This window comes from Excalfactoria chinensis, chromosome 1, assembly GCF_039878825.1.
Source record: "Excalfactoria chinensis isolate bCotChi1 chromosome 1, bCotChi1.hap2, whole genome shotgun sequence".
Classification (NCBI taxonomy): Eukaryota; Metazoa; Chordata; class Aves; order Galliformes; family Phasianidae; genus Excalfactoria; species Excalfactoria chinensis.
The window spans coordinates 47,628,860-47,656,029 of NC_092825.1; the positions used below are offsets into that span (position 1 = coordinate 47,628,860).

Genomic DNA, 27,170 nt, shown 5'->3' on the forward strand with positions numbered 1-27,170 from the left:
TATTTCATGGTATATGGAAGAGGTTTAGCATGAGGACAGAAGTCCAGTGAAGAATGAGTTCCCCAAAACACAAGAGAGAAAAGGATCTGTACTTATGACATTTCTTGACAGAGCTCTGCTTTACAGGAGATAGACTCATTGGCTTCACATCAGGTTCCAATGTGTGAAAGCCAGAGGATACTATGTAAAGAATACACATTTTTATCTAATTGGCTGACCTTTAGTTGTGTTTTCTGTTGAAGCTGTAGCACGAAAATCCTGAGTGAAGATGCTTCCCCAAAAGTAAGGTTTTTCAAGATCCATAAATCTACATAGACATTTCGTTTTTCCATTACTGGCAGAATAGTATTGCCTCATCTTTCTATAGGTGGTGGAAGAAAGGAAGAAGGAAGAAATAAGAATATCCCACTTAAATGGGGTATCTTGAAGAACAGATGCAGGTTGTGTTCTTGGACAGTGACTATCTGCCTTTACCTCAGTTCATTAAGCAGTTCAAATCTCCCCACTGTATCAACTGTTCAGTACTACAAGCAGTTACTACACTGGACTTTCTATTATCTCTGAGCAACATAATCACTGATGGCTACATCCCCTCCCCCCCCATTTGCACCTTCTCAAATCAAGAGATACATTTTCTAAAATCCCTTGTCATGCTTGCTGACTCTGCTTTGTAATCTTTAATGGGATATGGCATATCAGGCTACAGAAGAAATTGCTTATATAGACCATCTCAAAAAAATTCCCTATCTTTCCGTATGAAAGCTCCAGTTAGCAGTGCACAAAGAACAGTGCAGGATATGCTTAAAATAAGAAGCTCAAGAAAATTAGTAGTTAAGAAGAAAAAGGTAGTACAGACCTGTGCAAGTCCTCTTGCAGCTGTTGCTAAGGTGGCATTAGCCTATTCAGCTCAGACTCATTATGGAAGAAGCTGCACCTCTGTATCACATAGAGCAATCTTTCATATGGTAAATAAGGCTACATCCCCGTACAGAGCTCCTCATAGCACTAATGTGCCCTCGATTTGGACGTAGCCATAAGTCACATGTAATTCTGCATGTTGTGCTTCAGTAGCACAAGAATTCAATGCATATACCCAAACTGTTCAACAGAAGATGCCATTTGATATTGCAATGATGTACGCAGTGAAATGGCATGTCCTAAGTGCGGAGCTGCCAATGGAAGATTTAAGAAATTCCTTGTGTTGGGATCTTCTGCACATTGGTAAAGACTGAAAACTTCCATGTATTGGGGTAGCTGCCTTGTCAGAAATCAGCCATGGAAAACTGACCAAAAGAAACCAGAAAGGAGGGGAGCCACATTAACAGACTTTCACTATCACTTATAGAAAGGAAGGAAAAAAATATTACCATATGCTACACAGTTCTTGAATTTCTACAGATGGTACTTACCTTCTGTTGTGTAGTTGAGGGAAAAAATAAGAAATAGGTTTTACTCAGTTCTTACATGGGTCCTATAGTTTTTGCACACTTCCCTTGTAATCCACGCCAGCATGCTTACTCCTCTCAATTTACTATATTTTCTCTGTATAACTCCCTGCTGCACACTGTTTTACACTCACCAGAGGGAGACAGCAAGATGCTGTGGGGGCACCTTCTGGAGATGCACACAACCCTTCATTCTCTTTATGCAGGCTGTTTCCAAAGACTCTTAATCCAAGACTTCCACACATGGTGGAAACCTCTCTCTACTTTCCCATGACTCTCAGTTTCCAAACAATCCCATTTAAGACCATTTGGTGCCAGCAGCTAACTTTTAGCACTGCTCAGGGAACATGCTGAATCGATGCGGGATGAGTGGGTGGAATGTTTTCTACTGTTTTACTTTTTATGAGAAAATAAAACTAATCTGGTGATATTAACAGTTGTGCTGTCATGGGTATGGCCATAGTGACAAAGAATAAATGTTCAGTCTTGACAAGATCTTCATCAGCAACAGCAAGACTGCTCATTAGATTTCATAGCATACACACTTCAACTACATTCTGTGCATCTGTGGTACTGTCAACAGTTTAGGATTAGAGACACACACACACACACACACACACAGAGTCTTCAAGCTTTGATAGTTGTGGTTCAGTTTATAAACAAACAGGATCCCAAATCTTGACATTTTAGCTCTTTGCTAGTGTGTAATCATCAATATTCTAACCAGGACCCAGTGTGCTAATGAGAGTTGCTCCATTAAGAACAACAATATCATCATCAGAATTACTTCTTTGCAAGAGGCTATGTAAAATCAATTTTGCTGGCTGATTTTAGCTCATTATTTTCAGACTATGATGGGCATTTGTTTCCATGCCAAATGCTTCTGTAAATCACCTGTATTATGATGTATTAAAGCATTTTAATTTGATGGTCTGTGGTAAAAGCATCCAGATAAACAAAAAGTTTCAGTCTTACTCCATAGTGCACTAATTAGCAAGAAGATTGTGGTACATTTATCTCTTCTCCCTCCCCCCCCCCCTTATTTTTTTTTAAAGTAATGTTGGAATGATGAGGCCTATTGGAAAAGCTCCATGTTAGTTAATTCTAAGTGTTGTGCCCCCAGACATCTGTCAGCCCCTACGTACAGCCAATTCTCAGGGCTAGCTGTGGATGGGAGAAGAAATGTGCCACTTGACAAATACTGTCACAGCAAAAGCCTTGGAATTATCTTCTAAAAGGACGAAAACATGAGAGGTACGAAATCTTCCCATTGTGTTGTAATTCAATAAAATATTTTCCTCACAAATGTTAAGGCTACTGCTGTCTAAAGGGGCAGCAGAAAATATTCTCCTCCATAAATAGTATAAAGGATACTCTCTCATTCCATTGGCACATACATAGCAAAGTTGCATTTCCTAAAGTTCTTGGGCAAGTTCATTGCTCTTTTTTCTCTGACAGCCAATTCAGTTCTGTCTTAAGTCATCTCTGTTGTCTGATCAAGACTTGTTTGTTTCACAAGATGATGAATCACAATAAGATATGAGGCCTTCGTTTGGGAGCTGCAGATTAATTTCCAGTAATTTGGTCACTTGAGTTCACTTCCTAGGACATCAATCAAATACCGTAAACCAACGTCACACATGTCTCTGCTGATTAGATCTCCTTTGGACATGCATGAGAAAATCCTCTTTGGGCAAATCATACACTATATTAGAACACTGTGAAGACAGTATTGTTTTAGCAGATAAATAATAATAAAAAATAATAGAATGGCTTGGATTGGAAGGGACCCTAAAGCTCATTCCGTTCCAGCTGCCATGCTGTGGGCAGGGTGCCACCCACCAGCTCAGCTGCCCAGGACCCCATCCAACCTGGACTTGAATGCCTCCAGGGATGGGGCACCCACAGCTTCTCTGCATAAAGAATTTCTTCCTAACATCTAACTCCAAACATTAAGCCTAGATCTCCTCTTATTTAGTTTAAAACCATTCCCTCTTGTCCTATCACTATCAGACCATGTTAAAAAAATAGAATAATAATAATACAAAAATTAGTCTACTTTCTGTTTACAAGCTACCTAATTTAAGTACTGGAAGGCTCTGATGAGATCTCCCCAAAGCCTTCTCTTCTCCAAGCTGAAAAAGGCAAGGTGATACACGAAGGGCTTTTATCCCAGGATATGTAATTGTCAGTTCTACAACAGCACTTGTCCTGTCGCTGAACTTAATCGCTGTTTTTTTTTTTATTGCCAGCTGATATGGTAAATGAACTTTTTCCATTGTTTTGTTGCTACTTTTGACATAAAAGATGCATAGATTCTATCAAAAAGATTGCCTGAGTGCATCCTCATCCAACATAAATAGGTAAAGAGCTTTCCTTGTATTAGCAGTGGCGTGCTGATACTGGATTATAAAGACTGAGCTCAATATTTATAAAGTATTTTTAAAAAGCAGTCTAAAACTTATTTTTCAGTTATGTTCCACCACTCATATTTCATAGCTGTTTGACTGATTTATTGCTGCTCTTACTGAGCTACTGAGAATTAGACAGGATTCCCTTCACAGCCATATCTTCTAAGCTGTATTTACAGCTTGGTCATGACACAGATGCTCATTATCATCATGGACGTGAGCTTTGCACACTACTGTCTTGTCTCTGTAATGGAGTAACTCAGATACAAAAAGAGAAGTCTCCGCTCTCTATAAATACAGTCCATCTAGCAGTAGAATTAGACATTCTAATCAATGAGAATTTCATTACCTTAAATAGAGATGCTTAATCATATTATTTTATTCAGTAATCAAAGAAAATCTCTGGGATTGTGAAGTCATTCCATCAGAATTCATGGAAAAATGCTCTTTTTGCTGTAGCACCTTGTTTCAGAGTGAACCGAGAGCGCTGACATGATAAACTGCTCCTATTGCGCTCATGTCACCAGCACTTAATTTCGTCGCATTGATTTATCTTGAGGAACTGCAACAATTACCTGAACACAATGTTTCCCATGATGGTACGGGCATGTTTGAAAGTGATGCGTTCCCTGCTGCACTATTTCCTATTTTTCAGTTTATGCTTTCATCAATATCACTACTTGTAGGTAACTTTCTGGAAGCAGAGCTCTTCTTCAGCCCATCCTGAACCCACCTGGAGCCTTTCTAACTTCACTGAATTGTCCCATAGCTGATGAGATTTGATTTATACGACTCCTAGGCAAGGAGATGGTCTTCAGGTAATTTACCTACCCAAAACAGAAGATGCGATGCCTTAAATTATTAACAATGTGAAATTTTAAATCAATATCCTATCCCGATGATACCCATTTACCAGCAAATCCTACCAATTACCAGCAAATTCTATTGATGATACGAGCACTGGATCAAGTCAGGACTAAAGGAGTAATATATTAGGTTATATTTTTCATCTTCACCTTGTGCATTATATTTGGCTCTTCCCACATGGGATCCATGTCTCAGGTTGGCAGTCTGTTTTGCAGCTTTGTTCCAGTCACACATTTCACACCACATAAACACCTAAGTGATCAGAGCACGTGTCAGCAGAGAGCTCAGAGCCACCTGCACTCGCTTAGCTTTAAGAAACGAGTGCTTAACAGATACTGTGTGCATAGCAGGGAGGGAGTGACATCATTAGGATAGTACCATATGGTTTATCAGCAGGTCAAGCTTCATGCTCTGATCATCACATTCATAATTCCACAGCATTACATTACAAAATGGTCATACCAAATAAGGAGGTGACGCTCCTCCAAATTTAAGATCTGAAAGTACAGAGGCTATTCTAAATGCATAAAGTAAGCATACAGTTCAGATCGTATTCCTGATTAAAGTAGCTTAACAGTTAAAGTTCACACAAAAGCAACCCCCCTTCACTCCATTTGAGTAGATCAGAATGACTGCCCTATATATTTTGTTACCAAATAATCTTCTGTGCCTGATTCAGTACCAGAGTAAGAAGATTGTAACTTTCTGATTGTTGATGTTCTATTAATAGAAATTTAGATTTAGCAACTTATACTTATGTGCAATTTGCTATAGTGATTGCAATTTGCTATCCACTGCAGTTTCCTTAAATTATTCTGAAGAACTACTTGATATATCAGTCAGTTTCCCCCCAGTTGTGGCACAGCACAGCTGCAGCAGTCACTCTGGGAGCCTCAACTGTTCCTTCTCTACAAACGCAAAGCTGTTCAACAAGATCGCTATTTAAGACTCTTAAAGAAACTAACTTAAAGAAACTAACCTGCCACAGGACAAATGTCCTCAAGCGAGCAAGTAACAGGTAAGAGATAAGTATTAAAGTCTCTTTGGTTTTTGTCTTTTTTTCTCCTTTTCAGTAGGACATCACTAATAACATCCCTCAGGAAATCTGTTCAGGGACATACTCTACTTAATATACTCCTGAAATAGAACATGCCATGAGATGATAAACTTTTCTGAGCATCCTAAAGGAACCAGATAAATAAAACAAAGATGACCACACACATTTGCTGAAAAACTGGAGAGAATGATTATAAGGCAGCGTAGGTCAAATAACACCCATAGGGAAAAACAGCAACTTCACCCCCAAACCATTCATTTTGTGATGGCAATGAACACTTAAGAATAAGGCACTGGAACAGATCTTTGAAAGTACCAGCTCAGAGGTCAAAAAAACATGTGGAATGGCATTCCAATTAGGAAAAGAAAGGCACCAACATAGACTGTTAGGCAACTGTATACACTTATGGTGTGCATACATTTCAAGCATTGTATCATGTTCTTATGAGGGGTCTAAAGCATGAGTCTCACAGGGAGCAGCTGAGGAAACCAGGATTGTTCAGTCTGGAAAATAGGGATGCACAATCAACAAATGCACAATTAGCAGAACTGTATGGTTAGGCTGGCATTTTACAGGCAGCATAACTAAAAGGATTACCACAGTGGAAAGGGATAATAAAAAATAAATGGAAGTGCATACCTGTGTCCAAGGCTTACAGGAAAACACCGAAGGGAGCAATCTCCAGAAAGAGATAGTTCCCCAGTGGCAATCAGCCCTTAAATGGGGTCTAGGGGAGGAGCAGCCAGCTCCAGTCCATCTATTGCCTTCACCTGTGCTCCTACAGCTGACTCAGTGCTCGCCTCAGGTGATCAATCAGTGGTTCAGGCCGTGATTCAACAGTTCCTATACAAGGGGACTCAGAGAAAACCTCATTTCTTTTTACAGTGACCTGAAAGAAGGTTGTGGTGAGGTGGCGGTTGGCCTCTTCTCCCTGGTGATAGTGATAGGTCAAGAGGGAATGGCCTCAAGTTGCACCAGTGGAGGTTCAGGTTGGATGTTGTGGAAAACAACTTCTGAGAAAGAGCAGTGCTGCAGTGGCACAGGCTGCCCATGGAGGTGGTGCAGTCACCGTCCCTGGAGGTGTTCCAGACCTGTGTGGATGTGGCACTGAGGGACGTTGTCAGTGGGCATGGTGGGGTTGGACCAGGTGATCTTAGAGGTCATTTCCAACCTTAATGATTCTGAGATTCTATGTCTCCCTGACACCCAAAAGCAAAAAGTGACTGAACTGACATAGTATCTATGCAGTATCATCATATATAAGAGCATCATTCAAGTCAAAGAAAGCCCTGAGCAGGAATCATGCAGGCCAGTCTATCTGGTTTGTCAGTTCAGATGTTCTGGTGGCACAATCCCACATGGTACAGAGTGCTGAAACACCCAATCATCAAACAATTTACATGCCAATCACTACGATGACAACGTACTTCCCCACCTCCATCTGAGATACATCCCCTTTCTGATAGAATATTTTTGTTTGCTCCCTTGCAGGTGCTGCTTCCTGCCTTTCAGAGGCAAACCAAACTACTTCACGAACTTGGGGCTTAAACAAGAAAGGAAATGATACTACCTCAAACCCTGCTTCCTGCAGTACCCTGACTCTGTTCACAAAATCATCAGGTGCAAGCACACCAAAAGCCACAAGCCATCTTGCTTGATCCTCAGTTACCAGCAGCATTCAAACATCGAAGTCAGAGCTTCATCCACCAAGTTGCAAAGCTTCAATGAAGGTCATCTACCTTGTTCCTACAATCAGTGCCTTTCAGCCTTTGGAAAACTTCTAAGCAACTAAATTTTGAAGCTGATTTCCTCCACTCATGATAGCAGGTCTCTCTCCTCCATGGAGAAATGAGTTTACACGCTCCGTGCAATGCATGTTCCAATTTCTTCATTCCCTTACTTCCAGTGGGCTGCCAAGAGCTTGCTGAATGTGAGTCTTGAGTAGCTCAGGTAGGCACATCATTCCTTCAGTTTGATGTGCATTATCAGCATATCTCTGTGCTGCTGACAATTCCTACTGTCACTCCAGGTGAGAACAATATGAATATGTCCAGCTGCTTCAGAGTTCAGATCCTCCAGTTTGTTATAATTTCAGCCATTGTATTCAATGGTGCATTTTAACGACAAAGGCTAGAAATCTCATAATGAAAACCAGTAACCATAATCCAGAAATGGACATTTCAAGATAGGGCAACACATCTGTACATATCCACTTACACTGGTTTCAGACACGGCCGGAGGCTTTAACTTACTGCATACATAACCCCAAACTCTCCAGTTAGCCATAAAACAAGAATAATTTCATCAGGGACACAACAAGCTTTTCCTTGATGCAGCCTCCTCTGTTTGTCCTTTCAATTCAAACTTAAACTTATTTCAAGACAATAAATGAGTCTTAGCTTACAAAACTGCCATCTGTGATTTACTCCTGTAGGTAGGACCATAGTCAGAGAGCTGCGCTTAGGCTGAGATGAAAACTGACTGTTTTGGTAGCTGAGCTGAAGAAGTGATGCTCACTCATCGTTGCATTGTTCACTACCAGGAAATGGAGGTGGCGTTCAGAACAGCCGCTCTGCTGGAAGATGTTGCTGTGAGGTAAGCTTCTGCATTCTGTCCACGGGTGTTCTGCAGAGTGTAGAAAAGAGTTGAGAGCATCCTAGAGTGAATGAATACTCTGTAGGTGATAGAAGATGCACCTCATCCCAGCAGAGAGTAAAAAAAGAAAATAATAAATATTTTCAGAATAAAAGAGAAGGCACTACCATGGAAGGACAGACCCAAGATGCCACTGCCTCAAACAAAAGTAGTTAAAATAGTGTTGTTGTTGTAAGAATACTGTAATTTTAAAACACTTAGTTTAACAAAAATAACTGCATCTTATCTGCATTCTCATATGAGCTGGAACTGTGCTTGTTACACACAGCTATCCCACATCACTATGTGACACGCAAGCGGCAGATCACTGCTCACAAGGACTGTCTGCTGGCAAAGAGGAGCCATAAAACTTTTCTGAAGAAGACATCAGCACATTCCTCCACAGACAGGGAATTATGCCAGTTCCAGACACACTCCTGCATTCCAAAGAAGGAATATATTGAACTGTAATAAATGGCTGCAGGGTTATTTCAAACCAGCATAATGAATGAGCTCAGAGACTGAGAAATCCCCTCCCGGCCCTAGGAAGCAGAGGAGGAATATGAAGCTGACATTCCCATTTGTGCAGTTAGTCCTCAGTGTGATCTTGTCATTGGGTTGGAGGCAGCGCTAGCAGGAGTGGCATAGATGGAACTTGCAGGTAGAGGGGGAGTGAAGAGCTCATGTGAATTTTGGGGCTGGTAGCTGCTCTGCCTGTATCATAGGATCATTAAGGTTGGAAAAGGCCTCTATGATCATCTAAGCCAAATCATCCACCTACCACCAATATTTTTCATTGTGAATCTGTGCCTAGATATGTTGCAGTTTAGCTTGCAGTGGTTGGGCAAATGCTTCCTGGTACATAGATCATACCTGGAACTGTACCAGGAGCAGCATGTCACTATGACAGGTAGGGTCACATCACACTTAGGTTTTCTGAAGATGTGTTTATCTGCAGGTGTGCGGCTGTTCTGGGAAACAGAACCCAAATCCTCGGTAAAGCTGTAGGCAGCTCTGCTGACAGCATCTGTTTTTTCTCTCTCATCTCTCCTTCCCTGCTAGGATACCCCCAGGCTTCCCTCCTTAGGGATAGATGTTGCATCACTCTCCAGTGACAGTTCCTCAGGCCCACAGCTGTCAGAGGAGCAGGTCTTCCTCTCTCAAGTAATATGCTGCCACATTACATGTGTCCTGTCAGGTTGCTAAAATCAGTTTGGATCATAAAACTTTTGCAGGAGCCTGCAAAGCACAGAGCCAGTTTAGGTTTCACCTTTCCAGAACAGGTACCCAAATGTTGCTGTCTGCTGCAGGCCAACATTTTCTCCTTTTTCTTATCCCTGGGCTCTGGCTTGAGTGGCACCACAGTTTTCACTGTTGTTACCTTAAATTTATTCTCCATGTCAAAGCCTCAGCTCATCCCCACCATGCCCACTGACCACATCCCTCAGTTCCACATCCACATGGTTCTGGAACACCTCTAGGGCTGGTGACTCCACCACCTCCCTGGGCAGCATGTCCCAATTCATCACCATTCATACAGAAAAGAAATTCTTCCTAAAATCCAACTTAAACCTCATGGTATGTAGAACTGAGTGATCCCACAAACAAAACTACAGATAAGTGAGTGGTACTTGCAGGGGAAAGCTTATCATTTTTAAATGACCTTCTTAGTTTAAAATAAGCAGTGATATTCAGTCCCATACAGACCAGAATGCATGACAACTTCATACAATAGCACTGCCTGGAATCTTGAGGTTTGGTATTTACCCCAGCATAAAGTTGGATATGAGTCCTTGCTCATTTTAAATTAAGCTTTTACACTGACCTTTGCCAGAGCATGCAAAGACCTCCCAGAAAATCATCAGGAAGCCTCATTATTTCCTTGTTTTTGTTCCCACATCCTCTACCCCCACTATTGCCTGTGGTCAAACTTCTAAAATTTGCTCAGTTTAGGTAGGAATCAGGTCAACAGGAATTTGCATCAGATACCTGTTAGCATAGCCATTCGCAAATACCTGCTGTAAACAATTTCTCTCTCATTTCAGAGCAACTATTTCTGGCTGAATACTTAGTGTTTAAAACATGCATAGTTTCAGACATTTGATTTTGGACAAAGATGTTTACGTCCGTGCTGCTTTCCACAAACTCTTTGGTAATTCTTAAATGAAGCCAGCACAGAAAGGATTCAACACACTCTTCCATCTACCTGGCTTTCTGTGAAGTACAGCTACATTCAGTGTGTCTTGATAAACTATCTTAATGAGGCTAATTTGCTCTGTACTCACTGCTAACAAAGACTTTCCTTAAAGCTTCCTTTTATGAAGCCTTGGTAAAATGCTGATTTCTGTCTTTTTCATGTGTATTTTAGATTCAACCACTCCCATGACATCAGCTTGTCTTTAAATGTCTCCTTGTCTGATTCAGTTGACCCAGCAGACTAATCATCCCTTCCTTACTCCTGCCATACAGTCTTCACATTTATGTTCAGCTCAGTTCTCATCTTCCATTTCATTCAAAGAGCTTAAATACAAGGTTACAATCAGATTCCAACCAATGTCATCCAAGCATGCTTCCAGGGACTTGCAGTTCTCAAGATGACAACATGAGCCTTTGTTTGCAACTTTATTCTCTCCTAATCTATATCATAGAATACTTGGAGTTGGAAGCGACTTTTAAATGTCATCTAGTCCAACTTCCCTGCAATGAACAGTGACATCCACAGATAGATTAGGTTGCTCAGAGGTCCAGCCTGGCCATGAAAGTCTCCAGGGATGAGGCATCCAGCATCTTCCTGGGCAACCTGTTCCAATGCCTCACCACCTGCACAGGAAAAGACTTTTTCCTTATATCCAAGATACCTTGGAACCTTCCTTAAATCCATGTCACATGATCCATTAGATTTCATTTATGATGTTCAAGTTACTACAATCTAACACCAAATTTTTCAGTCCCTTTCTTGAAAATACACTTTCTGCATCTTAATGTTTTCTTACTATTTAAACTGTTAGCATGACCCACTGCTCAAGAATGTAATCCTTAAGAACACACCACTTATATAAAATAAAGCACTTACTTATGCTGTCCTGCTGCCTGAGTATTGCTAAGGAGTTTGCATTTTCATCTTTATTTGTGTCTGTGGGCTGTTCCTCCATGTCCCAACCTTCTCATTTTCTCATAAACAGGAAAATGAATATGTCTTATCAAGAAAATATCGGGGTAGTAATAGGGAAATACATAAAGTGATGGTATGAAGATAGTCCATGAGCAGCTATAGGAAACTGTGGGCAAGAAGTGGGAAATTTATGATCAAGTCCTAAAAAAAAAATAAATTGAAATATCTATATTTATTTTTTATTACATCAAACTATATTGCAGAGAGGAAAAAAAAACAAACACTGCCATAAGCTAGGGAATATTCTATGCAACACAAAACCTGACATAACAGTTCTAAACAAGTGCCTACTTCTCTAAATGATGGACTTCTTAAAACATTATTTTACAATTTGCTTCACATCCCACAGACTCAACAGAGTCCAAAGTGGTCTGTTTTACAGCCCTCAGCCTCTGCAACGTACCATCCTTCTACAGCAATCAGAAATTTTCCTCTTGGTACCTTGCCAGCGTATGTTCTGCATACCTCCATAAAACAGCTGGCAGTTTCTTCCCTGGCTATCAGACCAAAACAGAATAGACAATTTTTTTCCATTATCCGGAGAAGGGTCCTGTTGCAAGGGCAAAGCACAGATGTAGAGTGGTTTCCAAACACTCTTAGGAACTGTCCAGCACCTAATCAAGCCCTGCAATAGATCCAACCCTATTTTGCTCTGCCTATCACAGGAATAAACGATGAACTAGAACTAGCTAGCGACTAAAATATATGATTTAACTTATTCCTACTAGCAAAGTCCAGATGCACACATAAATTCGTCTTAACAACCCTATGAATTACAGAAAGAAATCTGCCCTGAAGTTCCCAGGATGTTCTCACTTTTAGAATATCTTCTGAGTAGATATTTATGACGTGGTCTGTGTAGAGCCTTAGTTGGAATTGAAGACTTCTCCTTAGGCAGGTTCCTAAATACAAGCAACCTGACTTTCAGTATAGCAGAATGCATCCATGGCATGCCAGACCACCAAAACTCATCTTCTTCTTAGCACATGGCATTTGAAAAACCGAGTAAAGCAGAGAGCAGCAGAGAAAATAATTAGATCCCTCCAGCATAAAGGGCCAGCAGTATGTTGGGCTGAGATGAATGGTTGACACATATCCCTAAAAATACTAGTGTACTGAAGAAAACAGAGGCTGCAGTTCACATGACATCTTTCAATTTAATCTAAAATTTAACTTATCAGCAAGATATAGAGGAACTAAGGGCTCATGTGCACCACCTAGCAGAGACAGCACAAGAGAAATTCTGAAGGCTTGCCTTCTTCTGTGGTACACTTGTTTGTGGCAAGGCTCTGCAAGTATAAAGCCCTCCTGCACTTTAACCACAACTCCAGAATATTTCATTTAACATAAAAGACGTCCCTGCAGTTTTACTGAAAGTATTTAATTCCCTGTCATAACTGTCACATAATATTGCTGAGAGCTAGATGAATTTAGCCTTAGAAACAGCAAAGTTCTAGCTATGGTTCAAATATAATTTGTATAGCTATTTAAGTAATTTAGGATCTATTTGGAGAATATATGTCTGTATGTAATATTACAAAAACATGGAACCGCCCATCCCCTCAAAACTTGGTAGCAATTTCAGTCCATAAGTATCCTTTTCAGACCATCTTTAATATCAAGAGGTGCCAGCCACACTTAGCACAACACAACATTATTTTATATAATCTCTGGGTCTGTTATACAATATTTCATACTTAATATACAACCTTCCTTGCTAAAGGATGCTCCATATGCCAAGAAGGGAAGGGAGAACAACAAGAGGTTAACACAATTATGCACCAGTGTGGAAAGAACAGACTGATGGGTTTAAGGGCACTGAAGAATACACAATGATAACAGAAGTTTGACTGGAGAAGCTGAGAACTGGAAATAGAAGGGGATATGCCAATAATAGACTCAATGCAGCTGATTTCAAGTGGCAGTTTAAGCACTGTCTGATAAAGGACTAATGGGAAAAAAAGTGACTGGTGAGGGTTGTTTGGAAGGCAGCACACAGAGAGATAGAGGATGGATGGGCCCTGATCGTCATGCCTCAGTGAAAGAGACAACTACTGTTAATCAGAATCTGTCTGGCACTGATGAATATATTACAGTCCATTGTGGGCACATGTCCTTCTTCCCTCTGTCCACTCAGAGGAGCAGCTGGAAAGCTTCCATTATGATTGCTGCTCACAAGTTGTCTGCAAATTTTTGTATCTCTAAGATACGCCTCCTCCCCTCCCCCCCCCCTCCCTGCCACGGGAGGTTTGTCTGCTGAGAATCCAGCTTTGCATTCCCTAACCAGAAAAGTATTCAAAATCAATCCAAGTAACCCCCATCAAAAGGGTAGGACAAAAAGAACTGACAGTGTGCAAAACAAAGCTGGTGATCAAGCAAGCACAAAGAAAATTAGTCCAGCGCTGGCCCTTCATCCTCAGTTAAGGTAATGAACCAGTGGCGGTTGTGCAAGAAGCACAGGCAGCCTTTTCTCCTACTGCGCAGTTTTCACTCTCATCCTGCCAAATATTTTTGTTCAGTGTTAATCTTTCCCTGTGACCCAATTTCCACCTCCCCCACAATTTGGAGTATTTTGGCAGATACCTGTAATTTTTATGAATTAACGTAAATGTCAGAAAGGAAAGCTGCTTCTCCCATCGCCTTCAAAGAGCTGGAAATAATACCCAGTGTCTAAGGTTATAAAGCTCAATGCTTCACTTTGGAACATTGGTAAAACAAGTTCACTCAGCAGCTCCACATTACAAATATTTCCAGAAAAATTACTGAATTCCCTGAAACCAATTCAAAAAACCTCACAAGCTACATCTCAAAGTCTTTTTCCAAATGCTTTTCCCATAGCAGCTTCAGCCTGCACGCTCATTTTAGCACTAGTCTTCATGCTTTATACCTTTTCAGATAGATTTGTAACTTCAAAAGTCTTAAAACAGAGCTTTTAAAGGCAAGCTGAACTGTATCACATTGACCCCAAAACCCAGGACTGGAAAAGGAAAGGAAATGAAACAATTTAGTGGTCAGACGTGCAACTTCACATATACGGTTATGAATCTGAAACTCTCTCTCATTAGCCCCATTTTCTTCTTTAGTTTCTTCTCCCAGCTTCAGGAATTATCTTTGTCCACCTCTGCAACCACTCTTTGCATTTCCCAGTTAGGAAAGCCAACTTGACTGCTTGTTCCCTTATAGGCAGCATAGTTTTCCCAGTATGAGCACATGCTAGACTCTATAGCAACACTCTTCTGATGCTTGCAAAAGGTTCCTGTGACCTTTTTTACATGAGAAATGAGAAAAGACAGCAACAGGGAAAAGAGAAAAAGCAAAAGGCAAACATTTCTCCACTGTGATGGGACAGAAGGGCACGGGCAAGAATTAAAGGTCTGCAACTTATTTTGAGGTGTCCTTTCACCTCTGCTCCTCAGCATAGCACACAGTTCTCATGCAGACCTTGAGCTGAAGCTCTCAGAGGAGCTGACCACTTGAAGAACCCCCAGGTCACCATAAAAAGGTAAATTACTGCAGCAGTGAGACAAATTCTTTATGTATGTCCACTGAGAGCAGAAGAGTTGGACTCAGTGATCCTTGTGGGACTGTTCCAACTCAAGATATTCTATGGTTTCATTACTTATTTTTTTAATGTGTTTTGAGGTTCTGTTTTAACAACTTGAACTACAAACTTCTTAAAAACTCAGCGAGTCTGCAATACCGAATGTGTGTTTCTAGCCTCTAGATTAATTACGTTAATGATCTAGGCAAGCTAATCTCCTCCGACTCAGACAAATTAGTATTTCCATCTGGCTCATTAATCCTTACCTCTTCATTTTAAGACACAGTACTGCACAGGGCCAATGAATGTGAAGGAAAAAAAAAAAAAAAAAAAAAAAAAAGCCAACAACAAAAACCAAAAACACACCAAAAAAACCCAGTTTGCCAGGAATATCTTAGGCTGGAAGGGCTGAGAACAGCAGCAGAATGGCCTCAAATTTATCTAGACGTATACAGTGGCATTTTGTAGACTCCCCACTTTCCATTTATTCCCTCCTTTTAAAAAAGTCCAGCACATCACAGAACCATTACGGTTGGAAAAGACCTTTAAGACCATCTAGTTAAGGTACAGCCATATAAGGAATGTTTTTCCATATATGCTATTGCCATCTGGACAAAGAAGGAGTCAAAGCATCTGCAAATCTGGTACAATTCCTCTTTAGGCAGTGCGAAATCTACAATCCAAATAAATTATACATGATAATTATCAGTGCTTGTATATGATCACACACAAAGTACCTAACAAAACAAGGATTGGTTTTGGTCATTGTACTTTGGGATCCAGCCTGGGGATCAACTCCCTTTCCTCACAGTCACTCCCAATTTGGAGTGACTTTTCTGTTCATTCCAGGTACTTGATCTTCAAGTCCCCAGATCCTCAGTGTAGGTGCCACTGCTCACAAATCAATTGATACCGTCACATATCATATTGATTCCTGTAATGCCTTGGAGCAGCAGACTGAAAAATGCCAATTTCAATTACTAGACAAAACAGGAGATTTATTTGTGATTATACGGCAAGAGGAAGATTATCACTAACTACATTCTGGGGAAAAAAGAAATCAAATGTCCTCACTTCAATAAAGATGCAGAAGTCTATAACAGGTACTTGATGCATCCAGCTACTTTTTCCGAACTGAAGTACTTGCTTTTATTTATATATGTATTAATTAGCTCCACAGAGATAAATAAACATGTATACACACAAACATGCCACCGTACCACAGTAAAATACCCTACAATGTGATTCAGACCCAGGAGAGAAGTGTGACAGGGAGATTTTTGAGTGTGTTTTCCTGGACTCTCCCGAGCTGCACAAATTTTATGAATTCCACTTGGATCCTTTAAGGTCCTCCCTCGCTGTCACATCCAAGCTTCTCATTGGTATTACTGAATTTAGTCTGACAAAACACTCACAAGTGGGAACAGTATCTCATTGTAGATAGAGAGGAGGGAGAAGCTGAAGGGATAAGTGCAAGAAGAAGCAACAAAAATGGTTGAAGAGATGGAACTCCTGCCTATGATAACTAGCTGAGAGAGCTGGGGCTGTTCAGCCTGGGGAAGAGAAGGCTACAGGGAGACCTGGGGGTGGCCTTCCAGTATCTGAAGGCTGTCTGTAAGTAAGAAGGGGACAGGCTGTTGGGATAGGACAAAGGGAAGTGGTTTCAAACTAGAAGAGAAGAGATTTAGACTGGATATAAGGAAAAAGGAAGCAAGGCACTGGAACAGGTTGTCCCAAGATGTGGTAGATGCCCTGTCCTGGAATCCATTCAGGGTCAGGCTGGACTGTGAGCATCTTAATCTAGCTGTAGGTGTCCCTGTTCATTGCAGGGGAGTTTTTGGAAGCAGACAGCAAAGCTCAAGTGGAATTTGGATGGCTTTGACTCAGATCTTCCACAGTAGGGATGCCACAGGTGGAGGTGGTCCATCCAGTCTACCTCAGTTGTCAAGAACTTTATATTGCTGATGGGATCTCACGTCATCCTAATTCTTTTCCACTGCATGCATGTAACATAGAATGACATGTGACACTGTTTTTGTGACACACAAAAACACATGACAATATACAACACTTGGTTACATGCAACACAACAGTTTTATGACATGCAGTGATGTGCGCAACATGCAATGACACAGCACTATTTTTCATGACATGCAAGAACATGCATGTTACACACAACAAGAAGCAACATTGCTTTCATAACCTTTTCATCTCTCCAGGTCATTACTGCCAGCAACTTGGCACTTAATGATGGTGAAACTGTACAAACTTCTGTCACAGAGAATCATAGAGACATTTGATAGAATCACCAAGGTTGGAAAAGACGTCCAAGACCCTTTATTCCAACCATCCAACTTCAACTGCTGGGTGAGACCTGGCAATAATTTGAATTGTATGAGGTTAATTGCTAGACAATAATACATGTCATCATTACTATGGTTGTTACATGCCTCATCAATGGTATTACAGTAAGAATCACCCAGACTAAAGAAGAAAAAGTTCTGATGGAAGCAGAACTAACTTCAGCAAGCAGTAAACCAACGCTATGCACCATCTCTTTAACACCGAATGACTGTTATAACAAGATGGTGTCAAAAGTCATGGACTAAATTAACTCCATGGACAATTTACTGGGATGGCCTCCCACTGGGTGGGGGAAGGGAAGTAAGCAAAAGGTTGCTTGGTGTTAAGCTGCTTGCTGGGCTAAACTACAACAGCACGTTGGAAGAAATATACTATCTCATGCAGTCATTTGAAATTACTCAGAGCTGGAATGAGTCAGGAAAAGAAAGCCATCATTATCGTGGTGTACCACTATGCCACACTAGGAGTCCCAGCACTGCACTCCTTGGTGCTACCAGGCTGAGGAAGCTCTTCCTGTTGAGACCTCCAGCTATAGGAAAAGGCCTGCTTAAGTCCAAAACGTAAAACATTTCTGTGTTATGGGAAGGTTTGCCCATTGGAAAACCAATTTGAACCCCAGAAGACAGAACTGCCTGTGCAGTAAGTCAGGAGCAAGAGCAATACCGTTATCCTTCATGTCCACTGCAACCCTCACATTAGGAACTCCAGCCTCAGGGCAAGATGAAGAATAAAACTGAATACTAATACTCCAAATGGAGTGAAAAATCATTTAAAAATTCAACATTTTCTTTTTCCTTGCCCTGCTGGCCTTCTCCCTCCCTCAATAATGCAGCAGTACACTCTGAAGGCCAGGTGCTTCCTGACAACCAGTGACATGATTTACACTTCCATGGCAATTTCATTATAATGGATGTGAAAGAACACTTTGAACTATCCTTTGCAGAGAAATTCTTATGCCTGGTTTATGAAAAAAACACTACATCACAGAAGTATCACGTGGTAACTTCATGACAAGCAAAGATGAGTATCAAAGGTAGTTGCAAGAGGACTTCTGGTGGGGTTTCTCACACTGGTTCTGGCTGGAACAAGAAAGCCAGCACCTTCTCCATTCTTAGGAGGGATGGCACAAAGGGCTCAATAGGTACAGGTTTTTGTATCTCAGAAGATTATATGTCCTAGAGCCAAAATCATACCAAGAAACTGGAAAAACTGGAATTAGTAATAAGTCGAAAAGAAATGAGTTCCACTTATGGGGTCAGTCCTCACTACAACCCACCATAACCTATGTCTTCCCTCCAGCACTCTCTCATCAGGCTCATAATGACTTCAGATGAAATCGCAGCCGAGCTCAAGGCAACGTGCCTGGATGCAGAGGGCTCATCCTCTGCCGAATCGAACTGACAAGATGCCACTGAGGCTGATGAAGCACTATCAATTTACAACAGCCGAAGATATGTCACATAAGGTAATCAGACTTTAAAAGAAATATGATGGCAAGAGTCCTAAACATTTCCAAAACACTGTGCTGTCAGAATAGATCTCAGAGTACAAAGCCCTACTTTGAGAAGTTGTCAGAGACCCAGATGGGTTGCTGATTTTATCCTGCCTGGAACATTGTGCATCTACCTTTCACCCCTTTCCTGTTATTACTAATTTTTTTTTCCTTTGTACCTTAAAACCCTGAGAGAAGTCTCTGATATTATGCCAGCCCCAAAGCTTGGCTTAGAACAGGACAAATACTTTGCTGAGCTCTTTCCTCTCTAACTCCTTGTTGCTAGAAATCTCACTTGAAACACTGCTTTATCGTTATGTCTGTAAAGCGTGGAGTTTCAAAAGAGAAAAACAACCTGTAAAAGGCAATTAAGAATATATGCCAGTGCTCTCCAAACTGTTCAGAACACTTCATTCAACAAATGAACTTAAATTGGCCACTGCAGTAGAAGAGAATAATAAATCCTTTTGCACACATTTCAATGGTAAGAGAAGAACCAAGGAAAATTTCCCTCCTTTAGTTGATGCAGAGGGGAATGTGACTACTGAGGATAAGGAGAGGGCTGAGGTCCTCAGTGCCTTCTTTACATCTACTTTTAATAGGCAGATCAGTTATCCTCAGGGCATTTTATGCCCTGATCTTGAAGTCTGGGATGCTATGCAGAATACACCCCTGGTGATTCAGACAATTAGAGAGCTCCTCCTCCATCTGGACTGTCACAAGTCCATGGGACTGGATGGGCTCCATCCTAGGATGCTGAGGGAGCTGGCGGGGGTGATTGCTGAGCCTCTCTCTGCCATCTATCAGCATTCCTGGCTATCTGGAGAGGTCCCAGAGGATTGGAGGCTTGCCGATGTGACTTTCCAACCTTGGGATTCTATGATTCAAAACATTGAGATATAACAACAGCAAAAGTTGCTAAATAGCATGCAACTAAGCTACACCCATGGAAAGGTAAAATATCCTGCACCTCTTAGGATCTTTTATCAAGTACTTTTCAGACATATGCATAACACATAGAAATCATTCATCCAACCCTGAAATATAGCTGCTTTCACATCAAAACTAAGTTATATAACAGGACATAATAAGTACAGCAGAGTCAGAGAGGGGAAAATGAAGAGTAACTGTTCTAGCTGAACTACCGAGCAAGTGCTATGTCAGCAGAATACTACTTTATCTAGGTGAGATTTAGTGGAACATTCAGCACTGCATTCAAACTCATGTGGAAGACATTACAGCATTGCTAATGATTAAGCCCTTGGGTTTATGGCTAAATGAAAATCCAGTACCTTTGGTAACAAAATACCTCAGCCACAGTGTGGGAGGGCTCAAATATTACTTAGTGATCCATCAGCATTCATCCTTGAATTATCTGTACTTCCTCAAAAGTCTCCCAGCTGAACATCAGTCAGTGACACCTAGTAAAGCCAAATATTTCTCAAGAGCCACTGTGATGATAGACCAGGCACTAAACTCATTCTCCTGCCCCACTCTTCTGTGCTTTGAGACCTCACCTGGTGCGCTGTATCCAGATGTGGAGTCCTCAGCACAGGAGAGACACAGACCTGGGTCCAGAGTGGTTCATAGACTGTAAAGTGCGATCTGCCTTTTGCCCCTACTAGATGATGGTCAAACAGAACAGTTTGTGTCCTGCTCCCAGAGAAAACTGTACAACAATCTGTAATGGTGTGAAGAAAAAGAGGTACCGTATCCTTCCCTTCATCCCCCCACCCCAGAGAAAACACCAAACAACTATAGGACTTATAGGATCACCACATGCGCAGCTGATGAGAGCCAGCCTGGCTGTAGGTGCACCTCCTGCTGAAGCAATATCGCCTTCTGTCATTTCTGTCTGTCCTTGCCTCCTCCAAACTCACAGCAGTTAGAAGAAGGTTGTAGGCAGACTTGCCTTCTTATCTTTGCAGTCTGCTTTTCTTTCTTATTCACACATATATTTGTTTTCTGTGGTCTGAAATATCTGGGGATATCGTTTTAACCTGTAGCTGAAGCAGATCTAACTAGTCTGAATTCACCTTTGAAGAATAAATAGGAACATGAGAAGGCTTTGGAATCAAAGCTACTGCACTCAAAGACTAGATATCTCAGCTTTGTCTTGAGAGAGCTGATCTGGAGATGAGAGCCCTTGCAATCTGAGAAAAAGATAGTATTAACTAACTACTGCATACCTCTTTCAACTCCTATTTCTCTTAATTTCTCATCTTCACATGGCTTTTATATTCCATCTCCTTCCAAGCTATTTAGTGCAACACACCAGCCTGAACACAGGCAATACTTTGCCAAATCAGGGAGATTACTGGGATGGACCCTCACCAGTCAGTCAGCACCAGCTGATAAGAAATAATTCAATACAGTCTATTCTACAGCGGCTGGCCCTGAGACACTAATCCAGAGGCTAATAAAACAGTAATCCTCTGCTGATCCTCAAGCTCCATTTCCCCTGCTCAGCCCCACATCATTGCTCCTGGATAGATCAGCTCTTGCCACCCTCAATCTCCCCTCTCCCCTACCTCACTCTCTCCTCACTGGTGCAAGATTGTATCTGCTTTTTAGGACCATCCTCATCTGTTCATATTGTTGTTTGCACCTTGCCTCCTGAGTTGCTGCTATCCCTAAGCACAGGGTATGTCTCTGGCTTTTTGTGTTGGAGTTGAGTTTGTCTCTAAACCACTCCCGGTGCCCCAGCAGTAGGTTTCCCCCTCCACAGTTGCCCAGACCCACTGCAGAATGGTACATATACAAATAAGCTGGTGAGAGGCCCTGGTTACAATATGACAGACTACAGGAGTTTGCTCATTTGGAGTGGGAAGCCGTAAGTCATACCATGATCATCAGACACTCTGGTTCACTTGATCTTCCTGTAAACATCACTGAGAGTTACGGGTAAAGATAGAGCAAGAGAAGGGAACTTCTTTACTCTGATTTCTAAGACAAAGAAACACTTGAAAAGTGGTGTTTCTAATCATATCCAGATTCATGGAAGACAGTGGAGCTGCAGTAATCTCCCCAACCGTGGAACCACTATTTAAAGAGGATTAAAAAGCTATCTATGATCTTCCTTTCCAGTCTGATCCTCCTGCCTTTCTTTCATCCTCCCTGGTCTCCACATACCAAGGAAAATGGTTGCACTCTGATGGCCTACGAGTTGGGGTGTTTCCTTTGCTTCTTTCCCTCTAAGAGGGATCAGAAAAGCAAAAGCACAGAAGTTCGTAAGCGACAGGATTGCCTCAAAGATACGTGAAATCTCTAAAGGCACGTCATACCTATGTATAAAATAAATGGTGATAATAACAACTCATCTAAAAGCCTCCATCGCTCAGTGAGGCTTTTTATTGCCATTCATTAGTGGTCACAAGCACCCAGTTTCAGAGGGACCCCCAGCTGCTGGGCACAAAACTCCCTGCATCAGACCCTACCATGACCCAAGGGGCAAACCAAATACACGCAAACATCCTTCTTCATTCAATTCTATGGGAGAAAGGAAAATCTTAGGGTGAGGAAAAGAGCTGAGGAAGACACAGCAATGTCTGCCCACCCTTGCTGAGGATGCACCACTGCTCCCAACTAACTCCTGCTCCAACTAACACCTCCCTTTTCCCTGCCAAGCACACAGGAACCTTGCTGCTCTATCTGCATTGCTTCTGGCTACCTGTTGGCTCTGGAGATGGCAAATCTGTACCTGATGAACAGACCACAAGGAGTCAGTTGATGAAACCACGTTGCTATATCAAGATCTGGAGATGCGAAAGCAAGGCTGCAACCTCTTTTGACCCCATCACCCACTCCTCCTTGTGGAAACCTAACCTGTGACAGCCATCCTGCATCTAACTTCTCCCCTAGAGATAGCTTCTGTCCTTAAGCACCTGGCTAATTCATTTGAGATTACAGTCACAGCCAGAGCATATGCTTGCTGCAGCCGTGCCTCTCTGTGCTCTTTACAAAGCCCAGACGGCATGAGGATGCAGCACACGGAGACAATGAAGGGGGACAGACAGGGAAAAGATATTTGAGTGCTGACTGGGCTGTCCTCCTGGTGAAGGACGGTGACAAGCCAGGATTCACCGCCTGCAGCTGCTCCCATTTAACTGCTTATGATGACTATTTACAGAAGGAAAATCATGACATTATCTTTTTGGTTGTTTTTTCTATTTTTTTTTTCCAGCAGTTTTTTTTCCTTCCAGAGGAGAGGCCAATGACAGCCAGTCAGGGTGCCTCCAGCCCTCTCTTTATACCCAGCTGCCAGAATCACTGAGTTTGTACGTACACACACACACACACACACCTGATCCATCTCAGTACTGATGTGAAGAAGGCTAAGAAAGCAGATCAGACAAGGTGAGGCACAGGAATGGGTTGCCTACAGGAGTGGTGAACATCCCATCCCTGGAGAGACCCAAGATCAGGCTGGAGGGGCTCTGAGCACCCTGATCTACCTGTAGATATCTCTGTTCATTGCAGGGGAGTTGGACCAGATGGCCTTTATGGGTCCCTTTCAACTCAAACGATTCTATGATTCCACGCTTCTAAGTCAGAAATGATAAAGAACCTGATAAATGCTGTATCAGTTTTGGTGACCCATCACTGGAAGATGCCAAATGAAGCATAGTTAGACTGCTCCCAAACCTCAGCACAGTGTTTATAATTCAGTGTGCAGCAGATCTGGACTGTCCTGCAGCCTACTTAAGTCCAAGAGGCTACCCCCTGCAGGCAGCTGCTATCTGACACTTCATCACCACCAGGCAAGACAAAGCATTAACCAAAATTCTCAAAGGCTGAGCAATAGGTCAGCCTTGACTTCATGCTTACGCCTGGCTTTGGCTAGGAGAGGGACCACAGCTTTGCCAGTCTCATCTCATTGACACAGAGCTGTGGCACAGCTGAAACAGAACTTGGCCAGATGAGATTCTCAGGAGAAAGAGACATTTCCTACCTTGCTGCTTTCTTCACCTTTGGAAGAAGAGCCAAATAAATAAATAAATAAATTTCACTTTGCTTCTCCCCTTGTACAGCTCTTTATTCTTCCTTGTTTGCTTAGGTTGTGCACACAGAATCGTGACCCCCCCAATCTCCAGTCTATGTTTGCCAGTGCTTTGAAACAGTCCTCAAGGGGAAAGTCAAACAGCCTGTGCTGTTGAGAGCTGTTGTTTGGAGAAAACAGGCAAGCTTGCTTTGCTGAGCGGTCTCATTGGACTGTGGCAACCTGCAGGTCTGTTCTGTTCTCAGGGGAAGGTTGGTACTGGATGATGTTTATGTCCCTCCTAACCCAAGCCATTCTATGAGTCTATATTTGAGGTTTGGGAGGAGCAGGTGAAGCAGCTGCTTTGCTATTTTAGTATTTCACCAACTTCTGGGCTGGAAGAGCCTTAGTCCCAAGGTTATTTTCTCTCCCATCAGAGGGTGTCAGTAACTCTCCAGCAGGCTCAGAAGAATACAGGTGCTTTAAGCTCCCACCCTTAAAGCTAACAAGCAAATCCCTTTATTCTCTAGTTAGCCCTGGACATCGTGCATCAGTTTTTTCCACCATCTCCTCCAGTTCTGGAGTCATCTTGTGAGTGTTGTGTGCAGCCACTGATGGATGCTGATAGCTGTGGGTGGGAGGGTGTCTGAGCATGATGATGACCCCTTCTCAGAGGCTCAGCAGCTTAGAAGAATTTTCCTTGAGGGTAGAAAGTGGTACCAAGTACAGGATTGTCCCTGTCAGCCAGCTTATTTCCATTACCTCCATCCAAGTGAGTGGGAGAGAGCTGTCTGCTTGCATTGAAGTGGCTGCACTGTTGACGAGCTGCACGCCAGCAAGGAGTTCACTTTGGGAAAAGCGTGAAGTGCAGAAGGGCAGCTGAGACCCTTTTAAAACACGCTTGTCTTCTGATAATCACAGTAATAAGATCTCTGGTGGAAAAATCATACCTAATAAAAAGTTCAGTATGTCCAAGGAGATACTGAAAGCTAGACAGGGACTAATTGGTGAAATCCTGAGACTTACTCACTGCCCATCAGTATGTTAGCCTGTGATATTCCTGATAGAAGAACATAACCCCAGGCTCAAGAGTTACTGCTGCTAGTGGGTAGTGAAACTGGTAGAGGGTATTACCACACTCTTTCTTCAGAAGTAAATGGAAAAAGATCAGCTATTTCTACATGGGTAATTGCAAGGGACCTGCCTGAAGTCCTGCAATCATTAAGGCTGGTCAGCCTCACTTTCTGTAAAAAGCATTTCCACCAGGAAATCCAAGCAAATTGAGAAGATGGCTTTAATGGGCAAGAGCACAGACAAGTGTGAGCAGTAACACAAGAGTAAGGCAGGATGCCAGAAAGGCACTTCCATATGACATAGGGCAAGCTAAGAGACAGCTCTGTCTGTGGAGTACAAGGCAGGAGAGATGTGAGGACTTCTGAGCAGTTGCTCAAATAGGACTGTGTGTCCATTCTTTGCCAATAGAGATGTACTCAGAACAAGTTTTCCTGCACTATCAACAAACATAGAAACAAGCCCTGCACTTCAGCAGCTCAGGTCAAGAGATGACGCTGCTGCTTGGAGGAGTTTTGGGGGAATGCTACCTCCCGTTCTGCAGGGAGCACCATCACACAAACCCCAGCAAACAGGAGGGATTCACAGCGTATCTTAGGGGCATGGAGATATTGGTGCTCAGTACCTCTAGCACTAAGTCCAGCACTCAAAATAACAAATGCAGGTCATCAAATGCATGAAAATGGTCGCAAGATTCAACTCTGGGCCTATAGCCCAGAAATACCCATCCCTGAACCCATCTAAGACACAGAGAAATTGAGATGCAACACTGGGCAATGAGACTGCCAGCTCACCACCCCCCTCCATCCCTCTCCCAAGTGCTACACAGGAAGATGAGCAAATTTACCTTTCACTCCTTCCTCCACTAACTGTCTTATCACCATAGCAACTGTAATCCTAGGTCATGCTGCTAGGAAATAAATAAATAAATCAAAATGCAGCACAAATGAAGATACACACTATCACCAAACACAGCCTCGGTGGTAGAATCTAATTTCCATTAGAGACATAACAGTGGTTTTGCATAATTATACATATATTAATGCCCAACATGCCCATCTTCAGTTAAAATTCATGAATTCAGTTATAAATAAAAAGCATGGCTTATTGCAGATATTTTTTTTTAATTAAAAGAAAAAGGGGGGGGTGGGGAGGGGGGGGGGGGGAGCATTTCCAAAAGCTCAAGTCGCACTCGCGTGGAAGTTTCTTAATCCTGAGATTAACGAAGAGAGCAAAATGTAATGATTGAGTCAGCTTTCAAGTAGGAACATCACATAAAACGCACCAGGAGAGTTTGCTGCTTTCACAAAACAGGGGAGGGAAAGGAATAATATAGAAGCCAGTAGATGCTGGAGCATACCTGGGATTGAGACCCAAAGGAGGACATCTCACAGCTTCTCCCACTGGTGCTTTCGGTGAAAGCAGTGCCACAGCATCACACAGAGGACCAACATACCCTTGCAAGTGGCTGAGCGTCGGTCTGGCTGTCAGCAGCATTCATAGGAGAAGGTTTGTTTATTTACTCTGATGGAAACACGCAGGTAACAGTCAAGGAAATTCTGAAGAACAAAAAAACTCTCTTTTTCCTCTCCTTTTTTATCTGCTTCTACCTCCAGCTTCCTTCAGTATTCACTAACTGTGAATGACCTTGGCCTGATAGCCAATTCCCCCTCTTAATTACCAAGTTTTCAGGTGGGCCTTCCTTGAGTGATGAGGCAGCCTTGGTTCTGGATAAATCCCACCTTTCTTACTGCTTGCTTCCACCGTAAGTGATAGGGATCAGAGTACCTTGAGGCATCTGGACTTCACAGCAAGTGCTCACGTTTCAGCCACGCACACGGCTCTAAAGGTGCTCCCAAAGACCTGATGTGGCACGTGTTAGACCTGATATTAGAATCATGGACTATCCTGAGTTGAAAGGGATGCCCCAAGGATCATCGAGTCCCACCGCTGGCTCCACACAGGACCATCCCGAATCCAAACCCTGTCTCTGAGGGTGCTGTCCAAATGCCCCTCAAACTCCAGCAGCACAGCCCTGGGCATCTGCTCCTCCCCTGGCACAGGTTCCCTCGGGTCCTGTCGCTGTCACACAGAGCAGAGCTCAGCGCTGCCCCTCCGCTCCCTGTGAGGAGCTGCAG

The 27,170-nt window shown here is 42.4% G+C and overlaps 1 long non-coding RNA gene across 1 annotated transcript; it reads right to left on the minus strand.

The window, feature by feature from the left end:
• Window positions 1-4,266: 4,266 nt before the first annotated feature.
• On the minus strand, window positions 4,267-6,458 carry LOC140261979 (uncharacterized). The gene is made up of 4 exons (XR_011905799.1): window positions 6,420-6,458; window positions 5,102-5,220; window positions 4,873-4,975; window positions 4,267-4,683 (listed from the first exon to the last, which is right to left on the minus strand). It is a non-coding gene; the product is annotated as an uncharacterized lncRNA (long non-coding RNA).
• Between the last annotated feature and the right edge of the window lie 20,712 nt (window positions 6,459-27,170).